This window comes from Propithecus coquereli, unplaced genomic scaffold (genome assembly GCF_000956105.1).
Source record: "Propithecus coquereli isolate 6110/MARCELLA unplaced genomic scaffold, Pcoq_1.0 Scaffold253, whole genome shotgun sequence".
Taxonomy (NCBI): Eukaryota; Metazoa; Chordata; class Mammalia; order Primates; family Indriidae; genus Propithecus; species Propithecus coquereli.
Window position 1 is genome coordinate 3,677,298 of NW_012148097.1, and position 17,160 is coordinate 3,694,457.

Sequence of the window (17,160 nt, forward strand, 5' to 3'; positions counted from 1 at the left end):
CACACACACACACACACATATGCATGCACACAGTCGTGCAAGCACAACAGAAGGACGGTCAGGAAATGCAGGACTTCATTCATCAAAGGCCGTGAGTCCACTGGCCCAGGAGGGACCCCCTCCTCTCCCCACTCGGTCCCTGCCCCCTGCTGCACCCTCTGCTGCTCCTTCCTGCTCCTGCCCCTCAGTGATTCTGCGTTTGTTTGACAAAGAGCATCTGTTTCCTTTTGTCCTTGGCCCTCTGTCTTCCTCTGGATCCATAGGGTTTGTTTGTGAACCCTTTCCGGGAGCACACACACTCGCGTACAAACCCTTCTCCCGGACTCCCAGAGGCTGGTTTCCTCTCCCCAGGGCGCTGGTTCTCTGGAGCATGGATGCGCACCTTCTAAGGAGAAGAGTAGTTCGTTCCTGGGATTACCAGTTGCTCCTCACAGTTTTCTGGTGGCAGCCTGCTGGTGGCCCTGGCTGCCCGCCCCTGCGGTGCATCAGCCCATGCACGCACGAGGCAGGCAGGGCACGCTGTGGGAGCAGCCAGCGGCTTGGAGTCCCACTGGGGCCACCGCCGGGAGGAGGAGCTCACTTCCCACGTCTGTCAAATGGGCACAGTGACAGGACCCCACATGAGGGTGTTCCGAGGAAGCACTCGCGCACACATGCACAACTCGGCGCCTGCCTGAGGCTCCGCGAGTCCTCCATTCGGGTGGCCCGGCCGCGGCTGCAACGTCCGCTGTTCTTAACCCTGGGGGCCCGGCCCGAGGAAGAGCTGCAGGGAGATTTCCTGTTGGTTTTGAAAATCAAAATAAAATATCACTTTCTGGTCACTGACACTAGGAAAGCCCAAATCCCAGGAGGAAGCTCTGTTCTGGCACGTTCTCTAGCTCAGCACGCGGGAACGCCCCGTGAAACCGGCCGATTGGACCCGCTGCAGAAGAAAGGACTCGTGGCCACGGCTGCCTGTGCGCCACCAAAATAATGGAGATTAATTCAGGAAATCGAAAATAATATTGACTTCTGTGGATTCATTAACGGATTGATATTCTTCTGGGTCTTGGGACAATGTGTTAAAAGGCAGAATCAAGTTCAAATTGGCTAAAAGCAGGAAGGAGTTCACACCTTTTAACATTTCTTCACCCTATTCACTCACCTAAACTTCCTTTTGTTTTAGCTTTCCTCATGAATAATTTTAAATTTACAAAGGAGTTGCAGGAATAATATCGAGAATTCCTGTATATTCTTCACTCAGATTATTGCTAACATTTTGCCGCATTTGCCTTGTTATTGCTCTCCAAACTTATGTGCATATTGTTATTTTTCTGAACTATTTAAAAGTTAATGCAGACACCATGCCCCTTACCCTGAAATATCTCAGCATGAATTTTGTAAGAACAAGAATTCTTATATAATCAGAGTACAATGATCGAATTCAGGTAATTTAGCGTCGATATAGTACTCTGATATAGTCTACAGTCCGTGTTCGGTTTTCATCAATTGCCGCATTAATGCCCTTTATGGATGTTTGTCCCTGATCCCGAATCTAAGCGCAGCGCATGTAGTTTCCACGTCTCCTCTGTCTCCTTTGACCTGGAGGAGGACTTCGACCTTGCCTTGTACTTAAAGATACTGAAATTGTTGAAGAGAACAGGCTCCTTCCTTTGGAGAATGTCCCCAGTTTAACTTTGTATTAATATAACATGTTCTCATGATTAGATTTAGGTTATACGTTTTTGTCTGAAATCCTACTGAGTGACATGTCCTCAGACAACCCCGTCAGGAGGCTCCTATCCCAGTCCGTTCATGCTGCTATAACAAAATACCCGACACTGGATAATTTATAAAGAACGGAAATTTATTTTTTACAGCTCTAGAACCTGAAAGTCCAGGATCAAGGTGTCAACAGTTTTGGTGTCAGGTGAGGACTCAGCCTCAGTTTCCCAGAGGGTACAAACACTGTGTCCTCTCTTGGCAGAAGGGACAGAAAGGCAGCAAAGCCCGGCTGTTTCCCTCCAGCCCTTTTATAAGGCATCTCACTCAAGCGGATGGAACCTTGGCGGGATCAGAGGCCCCACCTTCTAATACCGTCACCTTGGTGATTAGGTTTCAGCATCTGCAGTTTGAAGGGTACGATCATTCAAACCACAGCAGTCCTGCTGTTGGGAATGATAGCTTCTCTCACCTGGCAAGGTGCGCTCTGCCAGGTTTGTTCGCGCGTCATTATTTTAAAGAAGAAGTCAACTGCTTTCCTTAAATTGTTTTAAAGCAATCAACTATGTTTTAAAGATTTGAGTCTTCCATAAATAAATGTATAAATTTAACCCAGTCTTCCAAAATTTCCTAACAAATTTCCTTCCTTCAGAAGCAGACAAGCAGATGCATTCAAAGTAAATAAGCAAGCATAGCCCAAGAAAACTCTAAAATAGAAGAAAAATGAAGAGAGATTGGTCTCCCCAGTTGTTAAAACCTGTCAGGAGGTCTTGGTAATTAGTACAGAATGACCCATGAGTAGAGAGGTAGCTGAATGGAACAGAAGAGAAAGTCCAGAAACAGACCCCAGTGTATGCGGGAAATTGATAGATAAATATGGATACTGTCTTCAGTGGGTAAAGGTGGACTTTAGCCCTGGAGCAATGGGTAGCCCTTGGGGAAAAGCACAGATGAAGCCACACTACACATAGTGCATCAGGATGAACTCCAGTGGATCGAAGTTTCACATGCAGAAAAGGAAAACCGTAGAAGTCCTACCAGAAGGTGTGGATCTCTTCCAATGCCCCCAACCCCCACAGAGTTCAGACCCGCTCTCCTGCGTCCTCAGCCCTGGAAGACCACCCTGTGTGGGGCCCATGGGGAGCTGGGACAAGACATGGGAGCGAAAGAGGAGAATGAGGGCAGAGAACTGAACTTCCTGGGCTCCTCCTGCAGGTCTCTGTTTCTCCTGACAGATGCCCTCTCTCCTGTGGGCAGCCTGGTCTTCACAACCCTCCCTCCTTCCAGGCGGCAATAACTTCTCTATCACCCTGTCCCCGGGGCCTAAGGGTGATGACCCCTCTCTTGCTGCTAGGTTCTGATTCCTGCACCATCCCATGGGAGTCCCCTAAAACTTGCCCACACTCTTGCAACAAACCCTTGTAGGATTTATGTAATTGGTCCCTTTGTACATAAACCCCTTTTGAATTATCCTAATTGAGTGTGCCATTTGCTTCCCATTGAGACGCTGATTGATAGAATGACCTTGGAGTAGACTGGCATATCTAACTCTGTCTTAAAATCCAAAAACCATAAAGGAAAGACTAATAATTGCAAATATAAATTTTTTTAAAAATCTGCATAGAAACCAAAAACCAAAGCAGAATACAAAGAAAAAAGACAAAAACTACAGGAAATATGTATAGCTCATGACACAGAAAAGGGCTTCTCCAAAACATGTGAATAGCTCCCAGAAATGAAAAAGAGGCCACAAAATCAAGAGAAAAATGGGCAAAGGTCATGGAAAGTTCGACAAATGGTCTGAAATACTTGCAAGCACTCATAATCTGAGACATGAAAAATTAAAACCACACTAGGATACAAGTTTTCCTTGATCGGATTGGGAAAATTCCGAAAGTTTGACAAAATGCTCAGTTGGCTAGGCGCTCGGGAAGCAGGGACTGGTGCTCATTCTCAGTGGGACTGCAAAGTAACACAGCTCCTACCAAGGGCACTCGTCATCAAAATGCCAAATATATTCCCTGTGACACAGCAACCCCACTCTGGGATTATATCTGACAAGCATGAACTGACATATGACAAGATTATTCACTGTGGCATTGTTTGTGATGCTAAAAGCTCGGAAACCACCCAAGTGTCCATGTCTCAGGAACTGTCTAAATAGACCCATGATTCCTCCACAGTGGAATGCCCTGGGAGTTGCAGGCTTGGGAATAAAACACACCTCGGTGCTTCTTGCCAGACTAATGACCGAAGCTCGCCGAGCCGCAGTGTGCGTCCGCAGCACATGGGGATTTTAGTAGCACTCACTGCGTAATGTCGTTTTGAGGACTGAGTTAGGTAATGTACGTCCCTAGAAAGTGCTGGCTCATAGGAAACACAAGACATCGTTATTATTCTTATAGCTTTTAGGCAGATACGTTGAAAGGTAAGAACTTAATTGCCCAGGTCAACCCTTTTACTGAAAATTCTCCCTGGAAAATGAAATTACTGTCTTCTGAATAAATACGGAGACTTCTATTTTGAGAGGCATTGCTGAGGGCTCTTCGCTCTGCTGTGGCTCCGTCATTTCGTAAACCTCCACTAAGGACATGAAATGTCAAAGCATGTACTTGATTCTCAACAAATGCAACGCTGGGTGCTCTCTCTCTTCCTGTTTCTGCTCCTTCCCGTCCTCCTTCTCCGTTCAGCTTCTCCCCTCCCTCTTCTCCTTTCTCACTTCCTTTTCGTCGTCCACTTTGCCTCCCTTTCCCTTGGCTTCCGCAGTCACAAATGATCTGAATGTTAAAAACAGAAGTGACCTCGGGAGACCAGCAGTCCAATCCACTTGTCTACTCAGTTGCAGATGAGCAAATCGAGGCCCCGAGGGAGCAAGGGTTCACCCCAGGCCACCCCCAGGAGGCAGACGGGACCAGAGCCAGCCCCCCGACAAGGAGCCCTCTTCACTCATCTCCTACCAGCCTTTCCCAAACCCGACGTCGAGGGGAAACACCATTTCTCAATTTCTCATTGCGAGGTTAGAAAGCAGACGTGAGGTGGGCATCATTGTTTTCACTTGGGAGATTAGGCGAGATCACAAACGTGATACTTCCGGACCTGCGGTGGTAGACGTGTCTGTCAGTGGTGGAAACCAGACACGGCAGGCAGTGCTCAGCGCGACCCCTCACGGGGTGTGGACGACTGCGGTCTCACAGGACCTCCCAGCTCTAAGGCTCGAACACCAGAAGCATTCTTCCGAGCATGGCCTGCTCTCCGTAAAGCCCTGGCTACTGTGTCTTGAACCCTCAGCCTGGAAGCTGTGGGGCGAGAACCGGATGTTAGAGCAGAGAAGGAATGAAGAACAGTGGTAGCGACCATCTGTCGGACCTCTGCTCCCTGCCAGGCACATGCAGGGGCGTTTACATACAGAGCAGGTACCAATGTCACAGGGCGCCAGCCTCAAGTGTGCAAGAAAGGCCGCGTGTTCACTTCTCTTTAAGTCGGTTTCATCTCTACCTTGAGCCTGCATTCTGCTCAGAGGCAAAAACTTACGTATAATGACTCCCAGGATTTTCAGTCATTTCACATGAAATGCAGTCAATTCAGTGTTGGCTCTTTCTCCCCGAGCACATGCCTAAGTTCTGAGTGACACACGCGGTCTTCAGTTGTGGGGACAGGGGCCTGGTCAAGGCCATCTCCTGCCTTGCTTCCACGCACACTGAGGTGCAGCTTCTGCTTGGGAGCTAGAATCAATCCCCACTGGCATTGCCCAAGAAGGCCAAGGGCCTTGCATCGTCTCACGTGGGAGGTCTGTGCACTCTCATCTTCCCGTCCCCAATCTCGAGGCCCCTGTCGCTTCACAAACTCTCAGGCTTACTTCCATCCGTCTGGTCTTCTGGGCCCATGGGGAGACTGCATTTGCCATGTCTTTGAGTTTGGGAGGACCTGTGACACGTTTGGCTGATAAAACGTGAGCAGCAGTGATGTGTGCCACTTCCTTCCCCGTGTCTCAGGCGTATGGTGGTGTGTCCGTCTCCCTGGGTCCATGGATGTGGACAATGGGAAGCAGAGACAAGGTGGACGTGTAGCAAACTTCATTGTTTTCGGCCATTGAGACTTGGGAGTTGTTTTTTACCTCCCAATTTAGGGGGGAATGAAGTTTTAGAATCTTCTCCTGTGCCCCTTGGAGCCATGGGGTATGGGGGGGCTCTTGGGAGCCCTCGGTACCCAGGCCCCATGGCCACCATGTGCTCTCCGGTGCTGCCACACCATGATGGGCGGGGGTCTTCTCTACAAGGTTCGCTGTGATCGCAGCCTTCTCCTGGGAAGTGGAGCACAAGGTCCCCAGACTCTGAAATTCCCAAACATTTCTGAGGCTTCCATTATTCAATATCCTTTCCCGCCAGAGGCTTGGTTTGTAAAGTGAAAAGAGGGCAGGGGAAAGGTGGAGTTGACCCCCTCCAGGACCTAGTCCTCTCGTGCGCCGTCTCCACCAGCTGTCTCAGACGCTGGTCTCATTCCAAAGGGCAGGTCATCGATTGCCGCTGGCCACCGATTCTCTCTAATGTGTCGTTATGGACTAACGTTACAGCTGGACCCTCAGACAGCAGCCTTCTTCAATTCTCAAGCTCATACTCTCGCAAATCAAAAGCCTTTCCTCTCAAAACGTCATGTCTTAGTTTCCTTTTTCTTGGCAGTTTCTTTTTAAAAATTATCAAATAAAGACATTTACATAATTAAAATCAAATAGAACTAGGAGCTGTGGGAAGAATAATGGCACCTTTAACTCTTAGCTATTCTGGTATTTATACCTGTAATTCTAAATAATATCATTAGACTATTATTTCTTGATTCATCAATTGTAGACATTAGCCATTCGCTCCCAGTTACAGAAAACAAGCCATGGTTCCTTGTGCCACCTCGGCCCCGCCAGCGTCCCGACACTGGCCAGATCAGTAGTCTGCACTTACCTTATTACGACCAGGAACTGTGATTTAATTCATTCCTTATGCTGCTTTTTAATTTTTTAAATAATAGTTATCATTTTTGAAGTTAATCATTTTTTTTGTTTGCTTGGTTTGTTAATTCTTCCTAAAATCTTCAACAGAATTATAAAAACTCTCTGAAGATTATTGTCTACCTACCATTTTTGTTTCTAGGATACTTCTCTCCTAAACCCTCTGTTCTGCTGCTGAGGGCTTGCTCATCCCCAGACAGCCTCCGAGTGGCATGTCCTTTGCTTCTGTCGGTTTCACCTGCTGTTTTCTGGAACCCTGACCTTCCTCGTTCTCGGTGCTCCCCTTTATTTCAGTAGCACAGCCTCCGATAACTCACAAGAAAGTATACATGAGAGGTGGATATTTTTAAAGCATGTACATCTAAAAACCATCTTCCCGTACCTCTGGATGGATAATTTCTTAGGTGAAGAATCATTTTTCCTGGATCCCTGGCCTTCGTTTCGGTTTTTGAGAAGCCCCTATAAAATTTGGATTCTTTTGCCTTTACGTGTGAACTTTTTCCCCTCTCTCTGGAAGATTTTAGAATCTCGTCACCGATGTTTTAATATTTCAGCGATGTGCCTTAGTGAGGGTGTTTTCTCACATGTTGTGTTGGGTATTTTGTGGTACTCTCAGTTTAGAAATTCATGTATTTCGTAGTCAAGTTGTACACTTAAGGTTTGTGCATGTTATTTATCTCACATACCAATAAAATATTTAAGAACAGGAAGGGCTCCTATTTGGAGCTCAAAAGCTGAAATGTTAAGTGTTTTCTATCTGTTCCCTCCCTTGCAGCAATATGTGGTTCTAGAGAAGAGAGGGCAAAGGTGATAGGAACGGTCGTGAGCAAGGAGTACGCGTTTGGGGAGAAATTGGCCAATATTGCAGAATTCTATCTCGCCACCTTCGCCTGGATTATTTAGGCCTATGGTTGCCCTACAAGGTAGGTGTTATTATGTTATCCTCATTTTACCAATGAGAAAACCAAGACTCAGAACATTTAAGTAACTTCCCTAAGATCCCACTGATAACTCCAGTTTGAACCTAATTTGGAGCCCCGCTGATCCTGAAGCTCACACCCTCTTTTGCAGGGAGCAGGGGGGGTTTGGGCTGAAAGTGTCCCAAATTTTATAGAAATTATAAATCCACAGATGAAAGGCACTGAAGGGGCAGCCTAAGCACACAGCATAAACACAAAGAGAACCTCACCATGGCACTTCGTAATCCAATTTCTGAAAACCAGTGACAAGGAAAACATCTTTCAAAAGAGCCAGAGAGAAAAAAACATGCCACTCAGAGGAACAAAGTCAAGAGACCCCTTATCAGAAACTAGCAAGACAGAGGACAACAGAATGACATCTTTTGTTTGTTTGTTTGTTTGTTTGTTTTTTAAAGCTTTTTCTTAATCCATCCAAAGAATAGTCCACTAGCTGCTGACAGAAACCGTGTGTGCCCACACATCGAAGCCTGGGCTTGCATGGTTTGCTTTTTGTCTTCTCTCTGCTCCCTTAGGAAGGATGGTGAGCCTTCCAGGGAGACTCAAATGAAAACCCAAATTCTAATGCACTGTACAAAAGAGGCCACAGAAAAGATTTTTAAGATTCTTTGTTTCTTCCCTAGAATCCAGCAAAGATTAGTGATCTACAGAACACATTTTTAGTTGACTGGAAGTAGCTCATTCTCCTGCCCCATGTTATTCTAAGATTATATTGTACTGGCACTGGCCACAGCTCTGTAACCTTGGAGTCAGGGAGACAATACCCCGTCTCTCCCTTTTAAAAACAGGTTTCTTTGGGGGGTGATCTGGACTTCTCCATATAAACACAAAGCATAAAAGACAACCTGCTGTGTCCCTGTGGGTTGGTTATAGTCAGGCTAGTTGTAATCCTTCCAGCTGATTCCCAGTTATTCTGCTGTTTCTTTTCCAATTTGATGGTGCAGAAGTAAACTAAATATTTGGTTTCTCTAGTGACAGAAAGGTCTCAGTGAAGTAGGATTACTCATTGCTGCATAGGAATCCAGAGAAAATGGAAGTAAATCTTTTCCTGATAAATGCAATCTTCTTCAATTGGATTCTCTTCCTACAATTAAATTTGCTAGCTTATGTTAACCAAAAAATTAACAAGGTTTATACTTTGCAAAAAGGGGAGAGCTTTATTTCTCATAAAGGGTAGCAACCTGCTGGGTGGCCATTCCAGCAGGTTGGGAAGCAGAGCCCCACCCCTACCCACCCCCAACCCCACCCCCATAGAAGCCATGCTCATGCGCTTCAGAGGGGCAAAGGGAGCAAGATTTTATGCTGAGCTGGGTGGTCAGATACACACATTCAACACGCTGTAAGGGGGACTAGTGAATATTTATGAAGGGAAATCACACGCATGTCATTGTGCTTTATTTCGTCCATCCCATCATGGCTGGGAACTCAGTTTAAGGTGTTCCTGGGGCCCCCTGGGCCAAGAGGGGCCCATTCAGTTAGCAGAGGGCTTAGGATTTTATTTCTAGTTCACACTTAGTATCCTGGTTTTGCGACATGGTGATTAATACATTAAACCAATTAAACTCTAAGTAACTCTTCACATTTGTTTGCATAATTTTTTTTAGAAGAGCTCACATAGAATTAGTCTGAACCAAAGGTGTAATTTATTTGTCTGCAGTCTGAGTCACTGAGTTCCCTCAGGGTATCTTTCAAATTGTTCTTTTTTTAATCTCTATGGAGTATTTTTTCAAAACGTGATTTATTTAGAAACAGGCTACACAGCACAGAACCAAACCTATTCTATGTTTCCTATTTCAGACTTTACTCACGACTTGAAAAATTTTAAAGCTCTGTACATTATGTGTTTCCACAGCTCTGCATCGGTATGCAGTAGTGAAATTTTTTACTGTGGTTGCTTTATGACAAAAATCAGAAAAGGCCACCCTCCCTCAAGGTGCCTGTTGAGACTGGACAGGTAAAGCGAGGTTCGAGGACAGCCCGCCTGCACAACCCCTTCAAATCCATTAGACGTCCAACACGACAGCGTTAGAGAACATTTTACCTAAAATCCAAAAGATGTTTTCTTCCTAAACATTTACTTAGCTTTTGGTCTTGAGCTGAAAAAGAATCAAAGATACACACAATTATTAGAACCCAGATAAAGACCACAATTTTTTTCCAGACTCTTCTAGAATATTTGTGCAACTCTATGGTGTGTGGCCAAAGGGACACCAGAACTCAAGTTGCAGGTGGTCGCTGACTTCCCCCGTGATGATGGGTGAGTTACTGACCTCTCTGGGCCTCCGTTTCCTCATTTCGGAAGTGAGGATGGCATCCGGCAGGCCCACCTCACGAAGCTGCTTTTGGGTCCAGGTGGCTTAATGTCTGCCGAAGCCCTTGCAGCGTCTGAGGCTGTCCTAACACAGACGTTACCCTGTGGTTTTTATTACTGACCTTCAACAGTGGTTTCCACAGAGAGGCCTGCAGAAGGACCCATTGCAGGGCAGAAAGAAAATATCAGAATGCCTGGAGTGTTTGCTCTTGACCTTTAATTTCTGTGTTTGTGTGTATTTGTGGATGTGAGATCTCTCTGTGTTTGATGGTAAGTTGGTTTGCTCACCATTGCTACCATCTCCTTCTGTTTTGACTTCCCAGACTGCCGAGGCTAAAATGCTGAAAAACCACACTTCCTAGACTTCTTATGGCTATAGGTTCCAGAGGTGATTTAGCTTTTATATTAACTATGGTCCCAGCTTCTCAAAACCTGATGCTTTCACACCTAGCCTACATGTAGATGCTGGACACATCTTGTTCCGGACACCCCAATAATACGTCCGTGTCTCCCTGCCTTGGCCTCCTGCCTCCCTCATCACGCCCCCCTCCTTTCTCAGGGGGCGTCTTCCTCCCAGGGCCATGCTGTTCAAATACAAACCAATCCAGAGCCCACACCGCCACCCCTCACCTACCTCCATGCTTGGGCCGTCACACTCCAGGGCCAGGTACAAAGAGGGACAGCCCTGTGCCCCGGAGGCTGCCCAAGTTACTCAAACTGGCCAATCCTGCACCTGCTGGCCCTGCCTCACCCATCCCTTCCCTGGAAAACCACAGCAAAGGCTGTGCCTGCCCCTCTCCTTCTGCCCTGGCTGCCCCTGGTGCCCCTGTGTGGCCCCCATGGCATGGCATGCCCCTTCCCCTTGGGAACTCTGATAATAAGCAATCTTTTCAATGACAGTCAGCTCCCGATCTCTTACTCTAGTCTACTTGGATCTAAATTGAGTCTTTACTGTCATCCAAATTCCGCCTTTTGCTGCCTCCCAGCTTCACCCAAGGGGGGCCGAGAATCCCACGGGGAAAGATGTTGGGCGTGGACAGCCTCTCTCGGCCGTTTCTCAGCCTCAGTCCCCCACTCTCTCCACTGCCAAGCCCTGTCCGATCCCCAGAGTGGAGAGCAGGGAGAGAGGGCGTGTCACAATGCACAATGTCGCTTTGGTGCCCTGTGCCTGGCAGAGCCCGCTTAGACTCTGCCTCTCGCAGCAGAACAGATCATGCTGGGCCACTTTCTCCACTGTCCATGTGTCCCCACACAGCCTGGCCCTGCCACGGCTGGAAACAAACACAGCTTCCTCTTCACTCCGCCGCCATAGGCAGCTCCAGGCAGGCCTGGCCGGGAGACTTTCTCGGGCACTGGGGACTAACACCCTCTCTCCAGATAGTTCTCTTAACGTGCCCCTGGCCCGCCCAGATGTGGAGCAGAAGCACACCTCCTTCCGCCTGGAGGGGAGGGCGAGCTCATGGCTCCCCCAGCTCTCTCCTCGGAGTCCTCTGCCAGCCCCTCTGGCCCCCTGCGCAGGGCAGGCGGTGGAGATGTGCAGACATGCAGGAGCGGAAGCAAACTGTCCTCCTCCTGCGGACCAGACCGGCTCAGCTCAGAAGACCTTATCCCCGTGTGTGCGTGTGTGTGTGCGTGTGTGTGTGCGTGTGTGTGCGTGTGTGTGCATGTGTGTGTGTGTGTTTGCTTGACTTTGTTTTTGTCTGCGCCTTTCTTTGGTTTTTCTGGTTTCGGGACAAGAACTGAGAAAATAGGAAGAGTGGCATTTCAACATGCTGTTACAGTAATTTCTCTCTCCTAGCTCAAAACACTTTCATGTTCTTTCACATGTACGTTTTTCTGATAATTCTTGGAGGTATTAATGTTATGTATTAATATATTATATTAATATTACTCCTATTTCTCTACTAAGAAAAACAAGGCTAAGGGAACTTAAGGGCCTTGCTGGAGGTCACATAGGGAGTTATTACCTAAAGCTCATTTGAATTCAACATGTTTCCACCTTATTTTAATAATCCATACCTACAAAATAATGTTGCCCTTCCACATACTACTACATCTGTATAACGCTATCATGGTACGAACAAGATTGGCAACAGGTTGTGAACATTGCTCACAGGCGTGGTATGTGGAGAATATTGTGCCAGTTGCGACATTTCTCACTCATTTGTAACCCACACCAGCTGGTGGAACTACAACCTTAATCTGTAGATTACACTGGCCCGAATTCCTGTTCCAGAACTTATCACAGGCAACACCGTCCCAGGGTTTCCCATGGTCACCTCTGGTCCTGAGCTCCTGTGCTCACCAGGTGGGTTCAGCCTGCGGATGTCCCCCGCCCTGGGAATCAGCCCCTGCTGGGCCCCGCGTCCACCTGCCCCCTCTCGCTATCACGAGTTATCAAAGAAACACCACTCCGGCAAGACCTTTGTGTCGGCAGCATATTCCCTGAAGATTTGTGGAGAGGGAGGGAATTCCACCAGAATAAAACCAGTGCTCCCATCTCTAAGCCCTTTCTGCCTCTCCCGGACCAGGCGCTGCCGACCAGCACCCTGCCCAGCCTCACTAGCCACCTGCTCTTCTCCTCACGTCTCCTCGCTCATTTTGCCACATTCCTTCCACTTCAATTGTTGCCGGAAACTCAAAATTCTTCCCATTCTATTTTGTAGAATGCCTTAGTCTGCTTGTGCTGCTGTAACGAACTATCTTATCCTAGCAATTTATCAACAGCACAATTGTGTTGCTCACAGTTCTGGAGGCTGGGCAGTCCAAGATCAAGCTGCCAGCAGGCTTGGTGTCGGGTGAGGGCCCTTCTCTGCTTCCAAGATGGTGTCTTCACTGCCACTTCCTCCGGAGGGCACAGACACCTTGACCTCAGGTGGCAAAAGGGACAGAAGGACAAGAAAGTCTAACTAGTACCCTCCAGCCCTTTTATAAGTTCCCTCCATCCATGAGGGCAGAACCCTCATGGCCTAATCACCTCCAAGAGCCCCACCTCTTATTATTATACAGCACTGTTGCATTATGATTAAGTTTAACATGGATCTCGGAGGGAACACAAACATTCAAGCCACAGTATAGAGCTACTACTTAGCTATTCCAGCTCTTGTGCCCAAATTAAGCTCTGAGCTCTAATCTGTAAATCCAAAATCAAAACATTCACTTGAAATAAAGGGGAGGCTCTTCCACTAACAGCACAACATTTTGTGTTTACTCAGAATATGTCCTTTAAAGAGTCCCTCCTCCTGGCCGGGCGTGGTGGCTCATACCTGTAATCCTAGCACCCTGGGAGGCCGAGACGGGCGGATTGTTTGAGCTAAGGAGTTCGAGACCAGCCTGAGCAAGAGCAAGACCCCATCTCTACTAAAAAATAGAAAGAAATTAATCGGACAAGTAAAAATATACAGAAAAAATTAGCTGGACATGGTGGCGCATGCCTGTAGTCCCAGCTACTCGGGAGGCTGAGGCAGGAGGATCGCTTGAGCCCAGGAGTTTGAGGTTGCTGTGAGCTAGGCTGATGCCACGGCACTCTAGCCCGGGCAACACAGTGAGACTCTGTCTCAAAAAAAATAAATAAATAAAAAATAAAGAGTCCCTCCTCCTTAAAAAGCAGATGTGATTTGATTTCAAATAGCCATTTGTTTTCTTTTTTTATATATTTATGGAAATAGGTCCAATGAAACCTCTCTACCTGGAAAGATTTTATATTTCAGTGGGTTAGATTTATTTAAGGCTTTCTTAAATCAAGAAAGCAAAGATTTCCCATTTATCCCTCCCCTTACCCCAGCAATTAGTATAAAATAGTCTAACTTGCTTAGCTATGTCACAAATATCTTTCTCTTTGTCAAGATGCTACAGCCAACATCTTATCAACTATTCTTAAAGGAGTTATGAAGATCTTAAGGAGAGATATAATAAATCCAAGGGTAAAAGAAAGCAAATTTCCTTTTCTGTCCGTCCAAATTCATTGTGCTTGCAAGTCTCCCTCCTACCTCTGATTTGGGACTTGCTTATTTAGTATGGCTCCATTTGTCACTCTCAGCAAATTTCCTTAATGCTTCCTGCTGGGGCATCCCCCCTAAGCCGGAAACAGCTTCTCCAGTGTTGCTGTGAGTCGGCCTACTTCCCTAGAAGCCCCCGAATTGGTTACTCGAGTTTGCACATTTCAAGTGTCAATTTTCCCGATAGACACCAGGGTTCACTCATATGCAATGGTCATTCTACAGGGCAAATTCGTTTTCCTGGTTACTGTCAAGACAAAAAAAAGCCAACCAGCTAGCACATGGTCCCATCTTTCCCTGATTCTGGGTTTGAGTTGTTTTGTTTTGTTTTGTTTTCTGATTCAAGTTGTCATTTCTGCCCTTAAGGCTAATACCCCAAGTTAGTGCCAAATGTTATATTAAAGTCATTTAAAAAATAATAATGTAATTGGAATGTTGCTTTTACAAAGGGCAAAAGGGAGGGAGGAAGGAAGGAAGGAAAGGAAGGAGGGAATCTAACATTAAAGCAGACTAGGTTTTGAGTATTTCACTAGCTCATCGTGTCAAACACTGCAGTTTCTATCCAGGAAGCCTCTCCCCATCAGCGATCTATTTGCTTTCAGGCTATCTTCGTACAGAAACAAGTCATTTAGGAGCACCATAAAAGCTTATTGATTATCAATGGTCCATCTGTGCTAGGTACTTAGACAAGGGAGAAAAAGGAAAAATATAAATAAGCCCCAAATTTACTTCTACAGAAAGAAATGAACCAAACAGCAATATGGCACCTTCCCAGGCCAGATCATTTCTTGCACTCATTAAAATTCAAAAGCAATGATCTGAGTGTGTCCTGGAGGAGATGTCCCAGAGTCTTGCTAATGGATCTTTCTAACCTTTTTCTCCAGCAGAGGTCCTCTGAGGGGAAAAGGGAAAGAAAGGCTTATACTGAAGGAGGGGTTCAAGCCCCACCCTGACCCACTGGGTCAGCCCAATGACTTGCATTTCTAGCAAGTTCCTAAGTGTTTTAGTCCAGTTTTGCTGCTCTAACAGAATACCACAGACTGGTGATTTATAAACAATAGAAATTTATTCCTTGTGGTTCTAGAGGCTGGGAAGACCAAGATCAAGGGGCTGGCAGCATTGGTGTCTGGTGAGGGCTGCTCTCTGCTTCCAAGATGTCGCCTTGTTCCTGCATGCTCTGGAGGGGAGGAACACTGCACCCTCCCATGGCGGAAGGCAGAACAGCAAGAGGGACGCCCCTTCAGTCCACAACCCTTTCTATTATAAGGGTGCTAATCTCAGGGTGGAGCCCTTGTGACTTAATCACCTCCCAAAGGCCATACCTCTTAATAGGTTGCATTGGGGATTAAGTTCCGTAAACAGGTGTTCTGGAGGGGACACTGTCATTCAAACCACAGTACCAGGCGATGTTGTGTTTGCTGGTCCAGGGACGACACTTGAAAACCACCGGTTATGAGGCAGAAAACCATACTTATTAAGAACACAGACTCTGAAAGTCAGACCCCCTCCGACCAGATCCTTGCTCCGCCACTCACTAACTGTGCGACCCTGCGCAATTCCTTACTGATGCCTCGGTTTCCTCATCTTTACAATGGTATTAATAATAATGGTCATACTTCATAGTACCCCCTACCTCATAGGACTTTGAAGAGAACTGACTGCGTTAATATGGATAAAACACTCAGAACATGCCTGGCACATGGTAAGAACCATGCACAAGTATTAGCTAATACTTACACGTGTTTAAATGTTTTGTTGTTTGGTCCCTGACTCCTTTCTGGCTCTGAGTAAGCGAATCTGCTCTGCTGAAAGTCTCTTATGTGAACCCACATCCTCCTCTCAGCTCCGCCAATTATTTTCCGAGTGACTAAGACAAGTCAGTCATACCTGGGCCTCAGTTTCCTCATCCATAGGCTAGCAGGGTTGGCTAGCTGACTTTCAGGGTTCCTTTTTGTAATAAAGATGAAGTGACTTCTATAGCTTACTGGAAGCCCTTTGAATGCTCCTGGGCTATAGACCACACCCAGTCACTCCTTCTTTAACAGTCAGAGGTAAGGAGCTTGTGAGTACCACACACCAGAGGAGCACCACAGAGCTGACTGGGTGTTAACTAGTCCCAGAGCATCCCTTGTCTCTTTCTGGTATATTTCCCACCTCCCCCATGGTTATGCAGGAAGGAAAGGGAAGAGGGTTGAGCCAGGTGCTGTGAAAGCACTTCACATATTCCATAGGGCGGCCCTCTGGGGCAGGTGGCATGGTCCCATTTTCTAGATAAGGAAAACTGAGCTTAGGAAGGCTAAGTCACCTACCCAGAGTTAGCCAGCTGGCATGGGATGAAGCTGAGATCTGAGACTGTGAAAGTGCTGAGGGGTGGAGAGATGGGGGTGCAGACACCACCAGGACCAGAGACCCCCAGAGGATCCAACAAGGCTCCCAGGGCGCTGCCAGGCCAGGTCTCATGCCTGTTTGTGACGACCCTCCCAGGATCAACCAACCAACGTTTGATTTTCTTCCAGAGTCTTGGGAAGGCATGTTCTTAGAAAGCCCAGTGTGGCAGGAAGTTCCTACAGGGAAAGCAGTACCTTGGCATGCGGAGCCCTGAGTTCTAGTAACCTCACTCCTCTCATGGAGGACAGACCCAGAAGGTCCCTGGCTAACGTCCCTTCCTGGTAAGAGGAGCCTCTGATGGCTGCCACTCATCTCTGCCCCAAGCTTTTACAAGGAACAAGAGGCAGCAGCCGCCCCTCCTTACACTTCCTGCCACAGGCTCTTTGCCAGCTCATGGTTAGGAAGCCTCACCACGTCCCGCCCCACCCTTGTGCCCCCGGGAGTAGTCACTCCTTTGTGAAGACTTGGCCAATAGGGGGTTCTGAGACCGCTGTCCCCACCCAGCAATGCCTGCTCCTCCCTCCTTGCACCTGCTGAGTACCCTACATGTGCCCCTGGGACGCCCTCCAGCACTCTTTGCTTCCCCGTGTGACTCTCTACCATGAGCTGAGTTGTGCCCCCACCCCAAGTTCATATGGTGAAGCCCTAACCCTAAGAGGTAATTAAGATTAAATGAGCTCATTAGGATGAACCCTTATCCAATCGGACTGGTATCCTTATAAGAACAGAAGATTAAGACACAGACACACACACGGAGGTAGGAACAGAGCAGGTCAGACCTCCTGTGCC